The 12,904-nt window shown below is 31.7% G+C and overlaps 1 pseudogene; it reads left to right on the top strand.

Moving 5' to 3' along the window:
* The first annotated feature begins 1,105 nt into the window (after positions 1–1,105).
* LOC129302645 (isoprenylcysteine alpha-carbonyl methylesterase ICME-like) lies at positions 1,106–8,208 on the top strand (annotated as a pseudogene).
* The last annotated feature ends 4,696 nt before the right edge of the window (positions 8,209–12,904 follow it).

Raw genomic sequence — 12,904 nt, 5'->3', positions numbered from 1 at the left:
AGATGTTGGCAATGCAATAGTTGAGAAAATTTAGTCCGAGAAAATTGTTTACTGTAACAGAAAAAATTAAGGAGGAGAACGAGATGGTAACCTGAGGTAGAGAGAGGATGACAAAGGTTGAAGAAGAAGCCAATCTTGACCTGCGATAGCGAAGAGCTGCCAAGCGATGGCTAGTATTGACGACCACTTGCAAAACGGAGCTTGCCCATGGTCCAGAGGTGCAAGGCATCGGTCATGCAGCGAAGCAACATGATAGTGATGCGAACCATCTGTTGAAGAAGATGTTGACAGCAGCTGGTAACGAGAGAAAAAACGAGCCCATGAGAGGATAATGAAGAGTACCAGATCATCGTAAGCTTAAAAAATAAAAATAACAGAGGAACATTTAAAAATGTAGAACTCATAATGCAAACTAATATCATCAAATCGGAGAACCCAGAAGTCAAAATCACTTAGTAAATCTGGAGTCACCTGAAAATGGCCGACAGGCACGAAGAATGAAGCATGCGACGACATCTGCACTTGAATCTGAATGGAGGATGAAAGACACAAGCTGAACCAGAGGAAGCTTGGAATCCAGAAGACACAGCTATAGGAGAGAAGAGAAGGGTGAGAGGAAGAGAAAAAAGGAGAAAGGAAAACCGACCGGTGCAGTGGCAGCGAATCTGAACGAAGGTCGAGGGCGAGGAAGAGAAAACAAAAGGCGTACCCCTTGTATGGTTGGAGGGAGGGGAGGGAATCTCCAAAACCCCTTCCATGTTTAATATGTGCTTTACGGTGATTTTGTTGTTAGCATTGGAATGTCTCTTCATAGTTCATATTAAACATGATCATTCTGTAGTTATGCTCATTCAAATTACCCCTATTGGATTTGACAAAGATTTTTTTTTTTTTTAACCTGGATTTGATGAGGATGGTACCTTATTTTTTTGTTTATTTGCTTCAGATTTCATATCTATACTTTATTTATTATTGATTATTTATTTTTGAATCATTCATGTTGGAAAACCTGAGATTTACAGGTGTAATTTTGCTACGCAAATTTCTTTGAATGGCTATATATCATAAGTAAAGAGTTTTGTTGAAAGGTCTGCGATCAATAACAATGAACTCACTGTTCATATTTAATGTATCCCTTCCAGAAATTTTGAATTTTGAAATTGGAAAAGTGAAGAATAAGCCAAATTTGGACAGGGTATGGCGCTGTAACCAAATTTAATATGTCCAATCGCTATTTCACTGATGCATCGTAAACTTGTTCTTTGACACCCCCCCCCCCCGGCGGCGTTAAAGATGACTCCTTTATTGATGTTTTTGTGCTTCGCAGAATCTGTTCAGACATTCTATACGTGTTGGCAAGAGATATAAAAAAGGGAATAAAATTACGCGGTGCAACTTCTTGAATTTTCTGCTGAAAAGAGTCAGTGCTGCTATTATATCTATTATAACTTTGTTTGTGGTTTAATACTTTCTTTAGTTTTAATGAATTTCTATCTTTCATTTTTTTTTTTTCATTTGTCACTGATTCCTGTTTTCAACAGTAGTCATAGTAGCGAGTTGTAAGTCATGTCCATAACCAGATATGGTGTATAATGTTATGCTTAATCATGATATTGATTGTTAGAAGGTGAGCCCAGGTATTGTTTTATGCTGGGTAATCCGATTTAAGGATCAGATCAAAATGTTGTGCAGTAATTAAGAAGAGATCTTTTTTGTGAAAAGCCTGCAATACATTAGCTAGAGCTGGTGTTAGGCTGGCATCTTAAGAATGTAGATTCTTTAGGGAGTCCTTAGTCAGATGAATTCATTTTTTGGTCTAATATTCTGTTTTTCTATAAAGGAATAATCTACAATGCAATTTTAATGCAACTTTTGTGCAGTTTTTGATGAATGGTTTCTTTGATTCTAAACCATAATTCTTGTTTCTTTGTTTCAATTTTTTTTTTTGGGTTTTTCGATGAATGGTTTCTTTGTTTCTAAACCTTTCTTCTTGGGCACTTTTTGACTACTTAGAACATATTCCTTCAATCTAGCTCCTGTTCACTTAAATAGTTGGTGATACAATAATAAATTTACTTTATTTTGTATTGGTTCTCATGTTGGCCATCCTGATATTTAGTTCTGCTCCTATACTTCAAGCTATAATTTCTTCTTCTTGGGAAGGGGATGAAAGCTAGTCATTATGTTAAAAAGTGTTTCATAAATGGTTGTAACTGGTAAGTAGCGATATCACCACATTCGTGGAATGCAGTACTTTTTTTTTTTTTGGTGATCCCCGCAGTTGCATATTATTATTTATTCTCAAAGCGAGTAAAGCAGAGTGTTATTTATGAAAATATGCTGAGAAACAAGTAAATTAAATACATAATTTGTTAAGTTTTTTAAAAATATTTCTTTATATCCTGTGACTTATGTTATTTATTGAATGCCTAGTATTCTAGTTTCAAATGGTGGTTTTGCAGGATGGATCTAGATTCACCTGCTAATATTTGTGAACCTAAACCAGTTTTGATATTTGTAACCGGGGGAGCATGGATTATTGGGTGAGTGATTTGAGATAGACATGATGTTGCTTCAATTCATTAGTTAGTTTACTTCACAACTTTAATTTTTGAGCATAATAAGGCTTTGTAATTCCTTTTGTGTTAAGCATTTTTGTCATTTAAATAGCAGACTGCTGCCCACTATAGAGAGGAGTTCTACTTCAGTCAATGATGTGTTACAGTTCTCACTTAATTTTCTCTCTATTTCCTCCCACTTTTCCTTCTATTTCTCCCTCCCCCTTTCTAGTCTCCTGTTTCACAACGTTAAAGCTTTGTTTCTATGATAAATTCCCTGATAGAGATTCATGTTGGAAGGGCTTCCAATTGATTGGAAATGGGAGGCTTGTATTGTGGACCTGGCTTTATGATAGAAACAAAGCTTCAAACAGTGTTTCACATGTTAAAGTTTTATCTTCACTTGGAAATTCTGGGTATCTTCTGAAGTGGCAAACATATTGTTTGTGCTTTAAATGAACACATCTGAATGGCATTGAGTATGAGCACGATTGGAAGTGATATTAACTTGTGTATACATGAGATGAGACAACTTAGTTTAACTTGTCACTTTATATTGCTGCTTTAATCAGGAAGCATACCCTTTACCCTGTAGTTTTGAAATTAATTTTAAAAATAGACACTAACTAGTAGGACTTGGTTGATGCAGCTGTAAGTTTAAATAGTTCATCACATTCTTTTGAGGAAAATAATTAGTGGAAGCACAGTAAGATTAAAAGTTCAATTTTTCTGTTTTCATAATGATTTAGGTATAAAGCCTAGGGTCCTTTTTGGGACTGCAGTTGGCAGAAAGAGACATTATAGTGGCAATCATTGATTACAGGTAAGTGGTCTCGATTCTACTTTCAAACAGTGTAAGATTGACGCTTCATCTACGTATAGTCAAACTTGGCATATTTTTTTCTAATGACAAATGTAGTTTTCCTGTCTTCTTTATAAATTATTTCTATTAATTTTATCAACACCAATGCAAAAAAATGCCAAAAATGAAAGTGTGTAGAATTTTAAATATATCCCTGTATAACAAATTTAAAAAGTAATACTGTATTACTTTTTTTCTCTTATGAAGGATAATTTTAAAAATATCTTTTAAATATTACCTAAAAAATTGCACCATAATTTATAAATGAGATTAAATAGACCTCTTAAAATGTGACTTATAAATGAGATTGAAGGGAGTAGTACATCTTGTAGTCTATTTTTAGGACAATTAAGTCTAGGTCTCTAGGCTAATCACAGCTCCAGGGGTGTTTGCTTCCTGCTATGTCTTTTTTTTCAAAACTATTTTTTAGTTTAATTTTTAATAAATTCCGCTTTACTTTCTCAAGGTTAAAGTAATGTGCAGAAGACTACCTCAAATTTTGCAAGATATTAGGCCTATCATTCCTGTTAAATGATACATATATTCAAGTTGTACTGGAATTATTTATTTAATCATTATAAATGTGAAAAGTGTAACATTTTTTTAAGGATAAATATGCACATTATTCATATCTTAAACAATTTAGGTATAGTTTTTAATTTGATAAATTTGTTTCAATGGCAAGTGAGCTTTTCATGGTTGTCACTGTGGCTTAAAGGGTGACAATGGGCATAATTATGAGATATAAATTGCAAAGCCTATGCGATAGTTAGAGTTTTAAGAGACTAATAATCTATGGATGCAGAAATTTTCCCCAGGGAACCATCAGTGATATGGTCAAAGATGTTTCACAAGGAATTTCTTGCGTTGTGAAAAACGTTGCTGTGATTACGGAGGTGACCCTAATAGGCGACATGCTATTATATCTTATGCCACAACGTTACTTCCCATTCTGCTATAAGATTGATTTTTCGACTTATAAATTTGTAATAGGATTTATCTAATGGGGCAATCTGCTGGTGCTCATATTTCTGCTTGTGCTTTATTGGACCAAGCAGTCAGAATAAAAGCTAATTTTCGTTTATCGGGAGGGAAAAACTCTGTTTCTTTATGAGAATATGATGGCCACTAATCTTGGTTGTCTATTGATTATAGATGTACTTCCTTATTAGAAGCTTTATCTTGTTATGTCTTTGATGAACTCATTGTTTACTACTCATAATTTTTGTTTGTGATAATATTGTAAGATCGGAGCATAATATAGTTATTGCCTTTGTGGCTATTGTGAGCAACATCTCTCTGCCAGCTGTTTAACTAAAACTCAAATGTTATGTAGCTCCTTTTCCTTTGTGGACAAAGGCGTGAAATATGAAAGTGGATTAAAAATCCTAAGGAAAGCCTATGGATTTGATGGTTGAAAATAAATATAGCATTTTATGACAGCTGATTGGATCTCCTAATTGCCTCCTGAGCTAGTCAAGTGTTATAATTAATGGCATAGAATGTCTATTTTATACCTTTGATATCTCATTATAGGTTTTTGAATGGTCGATATTTAGTGAAGAATGTTGTTACCTTGCTAAGGAACTATGCTCATCACTTCATAAATAGCTTGTTCAACATTCCACTAGCTGGGTAATAGTGTTATAGTACCAGTTACTTGATTTGAGTAGACTGCTAATTACATCTTAAAACATACAACAAAGGATAAAGGGGCTTCAGGGCCACATGCATTCTGGGCTTTAAACTCAAACTCTTAAGCAATACCCATTGCTTTATAAATAATGCATGACTTATGAATTCCAACATTAAACTCCTATTCCTCCTTCAAGCTGCTGTGAAAAACTCCCAATAAAAAAATGCCATCACACATTTGCTAGTGTGGAGAAAGCATGGCTATTGATAAATATGAGCGCTTGTGTTCATTGATCAATTAGTTTATATATGATCAAGTGCACATCTGTTAACTTTGTTATATGTTTACAGTTACAACTTATTGGATTTAGTGGATCACTTTCATCAACGTGGCTTGTATCGTTGCATTTTTTTAAGGTTTCTTCTCTAAAACTTGTTAATTATAGATATCTAATGTCCCCCTCTTGCTTAGGTCAAGCCCCTTCCGAAAAAAAAATTGGTGTTTATTCCTTATAAGACTGAGTTTTATTGCAGAATAATGGAAGGTGAACAATCTTTGAAGAAGTTTTCCCCAGAAGTCAAGGTTCTGGACCGAGCTTTAAAGATGCCATTCCTCTCTTGCCTCCTATTATTCTGTTTCAGGGAAGTGATGATTGTTTCATACCGTCAGATTCCAGGTTAGTATGCAGTCTTAAAATTTCTCTGTTGTTAGAGCGTCTAATATATTACCTCTCCATTGAAGGAAAATTATGAAGTATTTTGACAATATTCTTACAATCTATTCCATTTGTGCTATAATAAAGCCTCATTAGCTCTTAATATCATCACAGTAAATATCTTTAGTAGGACTCTAGGTTGTTTTTTTCCCTTTGTACTGTATCTGTAATATATTTGGTCAAAACGCCAAATGTTATATTCTATATATGGAAGCTTAAATTATATATTTTTAACTTTGCTAAACCAGTAATTATTTTCATCAAACTTCTAGCAACTTTTATTTATTGGTTTCAGATTTTGATAAGTACTTTGTTACACTTTACAGTAAAAGGTTTGCTGACGCTCTAAAGAAGGTGGGTGGAAGAACTGAGTTGGTTCTATAAGATGGAAAAACACATACAGATTTGTTTCTCCAAATAAGTGATAAGTGGTATCATTTTTTGGTTTTTAATTTTACTGCTTGTAGACTCTACATACAGGCTTTATATTGTGTATATTGCAATCTCCAACATTTAGGAAATAATGTTGCCAATTATGTGGAACTATAATTGAAGCTGGTAAGCTTGGAATTGGGCTTCTTTTGTCTTGATGAAGGCTGCATTTATATTGATGCCCAAACTTGATAATGCAATGCCTAAACTTGCCTAAAATTTACAGTAAAATTGCTTTCATATACATAAAGCAGTTTATTGATAAATTCATTTTGCAATAATTGTGGTGATATCACCGTTCAAGGTTGAGATGCTTTTCGACAAGCTTTATGCAGTATCTTAGAGAACAGATTTGTGAGTAATAGCGAGGGTGACAAAGCGATGGTACTAGGTAGGGGGATGTGGAAAACACTAAATCCAAAATTAGGAAGTTTGCAATATTGGTTTCAACTATGGTTGGGGTCTTCGCAATGGCCTTCTAGTCTCCTGTTCCCTTTAGTTTGGACAGATTCAGCTTTACATCTCTGACATAGTAGTACACCATAATAGTATGTAGCTAGATATATATTTAAGTGGCTCCCTAATTATAATTCGATGTTGAAGTTCTTTGATAGAAAGGAGATCTTTGGGCGGTAATCTCTTCACACTTTCAGGCTGTGCAATTGGTTAAAGGATAATTTCTCCAAATTCCAAGCAGCCATTCCATTTTTAACTTCCAAGCAGAGTACATGAAAATTTTGCTAATCTATTTCTAAGCAGCCCAGCTGGCTTAGTGGCTTGATAAAAGGCTAATCAATGTGGTCTGAAGTGTTTAGCCGTTAACAGTTAGCATTTGGTCATGTGGTGCTCATATACCTCATTACCTCTGCGCTATAGCTAATGCGCAGGTTCTTTCACATGAGGAAAATGCTTATCCACTTAATCCAACACAGAGTTGTGAAGTCCTAAAAAATTTTGACTGGTGAGCCATGTGGTGAAAGGTGGAACTTGGTTTATATTCCAGTAGTTGTGTCCTAATTGGTCTCTAACTTGTTTATATTCCAGTAGTTGTGATCTAATTGGTCTCTAACTTTACTCTCTTCAACTATAATTTTTGGTTTTAAAGGTTTGGGGGGGGGGGTGTGGTTTTCTATACCAAGTGATTGCATGCAGGTGGAGTTTCTTTTTTTTTTTTTTTTTGAGGTATCCATAGTTGTTTATTATTTGATCTGATGCAAACTTTCTTTCTATTTGATCAGATACTCATTTAAACAAGGGCAAAAACACTAATAATGGATATGCGTACAATAATCCAACGTAGGCTATGTATATGTCATAGTAAAACACACAAGTTTGTTTTGATGCTGAAGTGGGCCTCTTCCCTTCCTTATTAGCTAAATTACTTTATTGGTAGTTTTAGCCTTAATGGACTGAAACTATGCTGGTCATCCAAAAATGACTTCAGTACCAGCTATTGTGTTTATCAGATTTTTTGTTACACTTTAGCAGTCAAGTTTTTTTTTGGATAGCTTAGAGTATTTAATCTTTGATGGATTTCATAGTATCGTTTTAGTACATGACATTTGAACAAAATTATACTTGAACAAAAACATGGTCAGATAAATCGTGAGGATTGGTCTTGTGCTGGAACTTCCTGAGATATATAGAATGGAAAGAATCAGTCATATTGTATTTCACTTTCATGTGTTCATGAGAGCATATACAGCTTGAGTCCAATTAAATGACTCACATATTCTGAATTTATTAACATCCTAAACTAACTAAGCAAACAACATGCTTGTGCATTGAGTAACTCTGCTAACTTTTCTTGTCCAATGATGTCTTGCACCTTGATCATAATCAGGATCCATTCTGAGGTGGTAAAGACGACCTATTTGAACATGTAGTTTCTGTCATACATGCTGGTGATGATGAAGCTCTTGCAAAGAATGTAACAGAACCTCCAAGAAGATGCCTTGTTCCTGAGTTTTTATTAAAGTTGGCCAGCAAGATCAGCCCCTTTTGATCTTTTCGCTATCCTCAGGTTCCATTTTATATTTATGTACTGTAATCTTTTTTTTCCTTTGCTTGTTCTATATATATATGTATATGCATGTATGTATGTGTTGCTGTTCTAAAAACCTAATATATATATATATATATATGCATATATTGTCAGAGTTGGGCAGTCTAATAATTTTGAAACTGAGTGGAGTGTTAGATAGAAATTAATATAATTTTCAATATCAACTCAATTCCATTCCAGATAAAATATAAAATCTATAAGTAATCATGTTATTCATATCAATTTCCTGGAAACATCTCCAAAACTGCATTCCCTGAACCAGCCTCCTACCACCTTGTCAATTTTTGCATTTTTATAGCAATTGTAGAGAGCCGGATTGCCTTTTATTAAAAAAAAAAAAACAGAGGCTAATTGTCAATGACTCTTGAGTCCTTGTATATATATTTTAATTTCAACATTCCAGTGTTTGTATAATTTTAATTTCAATATTCCAATGCTCTAGTCCTTGTATATTATTCTAATTCCAATATTTCAATAGTCCTTCGACGAAGCCGTATTAGCCAATATTTGCGTTATTTTTGGGAACATGTGCTCATATCAGATTTTTTAATGGGGACACGTGGTATCAAAGTTGAACCGTGCAATAGGCTCAACTTGTCAAGTCTCGGTTTCGGGTTAATAACAGTTGCTAGGTTCATGGCCTCTCAATCCGACTTGACTCGGTTCAACCCTAGAAACAGTTATTTGATGAAAATCAAGCCGTTGGAATGTCGGGCCAGCGGTCCAACTGATTGGATTATATGGTCCGATCTTATGTTCATGGAGTCTTGATCTCAATCAACCAATTTCCATTTATGAGTGTGCTGTCATTTTTTATAAGAAAAATAGCATTCAAGGGCACCGTATAAAATTTATATTCTACAAAGACCAAATAATTTGATAATAGTATTGCAATTCTTAGTCCTTCTAACGTATTAATTCCATAGATGAAAAGATCAAAGTACCCCTCATAGTAAAAAAAACAAAAATCCCCATCGCCGTCAGCAAGGAAGTCGCTAGAGCCCCTACTGTCACTAGAGCTCCATCACCAACGACATTTTATCTAAGAATTGAAGTTTTTAGGTGGCCAAGGGTGTGTTTAATCCCATGACCTTGGTGGCCCAAGCCCTTTAATATATATATATATATATATATGGCAAAACAAAAAAATTACAAGTAGTAAACCAAGCACAAAACCACTTTCATATAATAACCTAATGTGTGTTGTTAATTTTTGAACAAAACTTGTTATTTTACGAATGTTACTTGTTAATTTGATATAGACAATTATAAATTAAGAGCTTCAAAACTTCACTCATTTTACTTGTTAAATGTCCAAATGTATTGTGTTAATTACGAATAGCTTGTCATCAAAATTAAACAAATACTTGTCAATGAATGACTAACACGTATAACTAAACCCTTACTATTATTTTTTCTAACTTGTTAAAATTATAATAAATTCTTGTTAATTTCAAATGAATTGTTGTTATTTCACAAATATTACTTGTTAATGTGCATGGACAATTACAAAGTGGGAGTTTTAAAACTTCACTTATTTTACTTGTTAAACGTTCCAATATGTTATTATCAATCATGAATACGTTATTGTCAAAAGCAAATAGATACTTGTCAGTGAATGGTTAACACATATAACTAAACCCTTCATATCATTTTTTCTAATTTGTTAAAATTATAATAGATTCTTGTTAATTTTAAATAAATTATTGTTATTTTACAAATGTCATTTCTTAATCTGATATGGACAATTACAAATTGGGGGCTTCAAAACTTTGCTCCTTTTCCTTGTTAAACATTCCAATGTGTTGTTGTCAATCACCAATAGGTCGTTGTCAAAACCAAATGAATTCTTATCAATGAATGACTAACACGTACAACTAAACCGTTCCTATTATTTTTTTTAACTTGTTAAAACCATAATAGATTCTTGTTAATTTCAAATGAATTGTTGTTATTTTACAAATGTCACTTATTAATCTGATATAGACAATTACAAATTGAGGGCTTCAAAACTTTACTTATTCTACTTGTTAAATGTCACAATGTGTTGTTATCAATCATGAATAAGTTGTTATCAAAACCAAACGGATACTTATTAATGAATAACTAACACATAAAACTAAACCCTTCCTATCATTTTTTCTAGGGAGAATGACAAGTAAGCACCTAGTAAGAACATTAATGTCAAATTAGAAACTTTAGTATTGAAACATGGTAGAAGGAGTACTAAAATTTAGGAACATCAATGTTGAAAAGTCCTAATTTGATATTAATATTCTTATAAGGTCCTTATTTGTCATTATTATTTTTTAACTTGTTAAAACCATAATAGATTCTTGTTAATTTCAAGTATAATTTTAAATATCATTAATTAATTTATTAAAACTATAAATTAATTAAAAGTGTTTTATAATATTAAAGGGAATGAGTATTTTTTTATATAAACTACTGACACATATTTAATACTTCTATGATTTATATATGGGAAACGATTTGTGGTTTTTATTGTGCAAGTGAGATTTGCATATGATTTTTTTATTAAATGAAATATTAGGGTAATTTTTTTAAGTGAATTCAAGATTTCACAAATTGAAAAGATATAAATCAAATCAGAATAGCTTTGGTTGATATACAATGTGTCATATATCTTGTGATATCTACAAATTATGAAGATTCTTCTAAATGGATTTAAGATCTACTCCATTCGTTTAAAAATATAAAATATTTTTAATCAAATTTTACTCTCTAATAAAGTAGTTACCTACTTTTAAATTAATTTTATCTTTTTATATTTACCGCTATTAAACATCTCACAATAAACATAAAGTCATTCATCAATAGGGATACTTTTGAAAAAAAAAAGTAATGATTACACTTCAAAAGACTAAAAATGCTTTATATTTTTTTAACATCTAACTTTTCAAAAAATGTTTTATATTTTTGAACGGAGGAAGTATAAATTTTAAAATTGTAAAAATAACCTCAAGTGTCAACTAGAAAATTATATATATATATATATATATATCATTTTCTTCCCTGATTTTTTTCTCTTTGAAATTGAATTGTTTTATTTGCTACATATTTTTTTCTGCATGTAGGTAGTTTAACTTAAAATTATTCACCTTTAATTATTATCCAAGAAAAATGGTTACCCTCTTAAATTAATGCATTAAATTTTAAATTTTAATATATTCTTGATGTTGAATTTATTTAATATTTAATGTCTAATTGTTAATTTATATTCAATCTATATTATAAGACATCTCATTGAAACTAATGAGACATGGTTAAGTTGTTAATTTTGTTTAAAATAATTTTTTATTTTTACTCTCATTTAAATGAAAATTTTACAATTTGTATTATATTATTTCTCATGGTTGATAAAAAGTTTAAATAGGGATAACATTAAAAAAATATAATTAATATTTCATTAGGTACCTTATATCAAGGACCAAAAAATTATTTTAGAATGTGTCTTATAAGAATCACAATATTAAATTTTGAATTCCTTAGTAATAACATCTGTTTTTCTTTTTGCCAAAAATATTTTTTCTATTAAAACATAATTTATGTAACACAGAATTATTTTTTTAAAATATTTTGAATAAGTGGTCATTAAAAAATAATTTTCTTTGTTTTTTTGATAAATTTTCATTGACAGTCAATTAATCTTATTCCTAATTCCTAACAAGGGGAAATAAATTTAAGGTTACTGGATATTCATAAAAAATGATTTACTATCATAACAAGTGAAAAAGTGTGTGTGTCAATATATATATAAAGTATAAAATATAAAATATAATTAACTATGAGTTTAAAAAGAAAAAACCCACCATCATTTCAAAGCCGAGTTCATAATAATACTATTATAACAAGTAATACATAATATAATATGTATTATTTGTTATGATAAAGCGCCCGTTGGTCATAAATTAACTTTCACTACACTTAGCTGTTGACTGTAAAGATCTCTTATTCACTTAATCCTCTGATTAGTTCTCTGACTTGGCTTTGAGAAAACTATTGTGACAGTAGGATTCTAGGAACAACGGTTACCTCAGTTCATTAAAAAAAAATAATAATAATTACCAACTTTATTTCATGATACTTTTTCTTTTTTAAAAAAATTTACCATTCATGTCTCTTTTTGTCTTTGCATAGCTATAACCTCGGTGGTGCCTGATGGCCTTTCAAGAAAAAATGCCAAAAAAATATTATACAAGAATTCCAAGGGGATGGGGAATTTCTTACAAGTTAAATATGGGTTTGAGGATGGTGGTGACAGTAGTATCCTACCTATACCCTACTCACAACCAGAACCTTCTTTGGGGATGGGGGGATTTGGCAGTGTCATTTACCTGAGTACAAACGTATCACCAAAGCCCTATATTTTGTTGTATGACTATGTGCTTTATTTTTATACTTGATATACATTAAATATATTAAAATTCAATGATAATTGCATTTTTTTCTTGTCCGTTAGTTTGTTAAAGAATGCTGAAATTCAATTTCCTATTTATTAATTACTTTACATAGTAATTACTATATGGGATTATTGAGGATTCATCTTTTATCAAATTAATTATACAACTGTTGATGGTTTCAAAAATTTTACACTTCAGGTTGTAATCAGGCT

Source organism: Prosopis cineraria, unplaced genomic scaffold (assembly GCF_029017545.1).
Source record: "Prosopis cineraria cultivar Desert tree isolate PC_DT_omini unplaced genomic scaffold, ASM2901754v1 PC2, whole genome shotgun sequence".
Classification (NCBI taxonomy): domain Eukaryota; kingdom Viridiplantae; phylum Streptophyta; class Magnoliopsida; order Fabales; family Fabaceae; genus Prosopis; species Prosopis cineraria.
Note: the sequence above shows the minus strand (reverse complement) of the source record. Positions and strands in the feature narration are given on the sequence as shown.